We start from the raw sequence: 325 nt of genomic DNA, 5'->3' as shown, positions 1-325 counted from the left end.
GACGGTTGTCCCCCCCCCCCCCCCCAAAAAAAAAAAAATCAGTGTAAATATTTTGGCTTAAAATGAAAGAGGAAAAAAAAACCCCAAACAAACAAATCAGCAAACAACACGGAGCAAACACCACCACCCCATCTCCTCCTCCTGACCCTCCCCGCAGGGCTGGGTCGCTGATAGGCAGGGACGTCTCTGCTGGGGACGTCTCGTGTCATTGCTCTGATGGCTCCTCACAGATGGAAAGAGAGTTTTGTTCTCCTGTCACCCCAGCTTGGCCACCTGCCCGTGCACATGCAGGGGCTGCCGCTGCCGCCACCCAATCTCAGGTCCC

The sequence above is a fragment of the Antrostomus carolinensis genome, unplaced genomic scaffold, assembly GCF_000700745.2.
Source record: "Antrostomus carolinensis isolate BGI_N321 unplaced genomic scaffold, ASM70074v2 scaffold44337, whole genome shotgun sequence".
NCBI lineage: Eukaryota > Metazoa > Chordata > Aves > Caprimulgiformes > Caprimulgidae > Antrostomus > Antrostomus carolinensis.
This window is presented reverse-complemented; position numbering follows the sequence as displayed.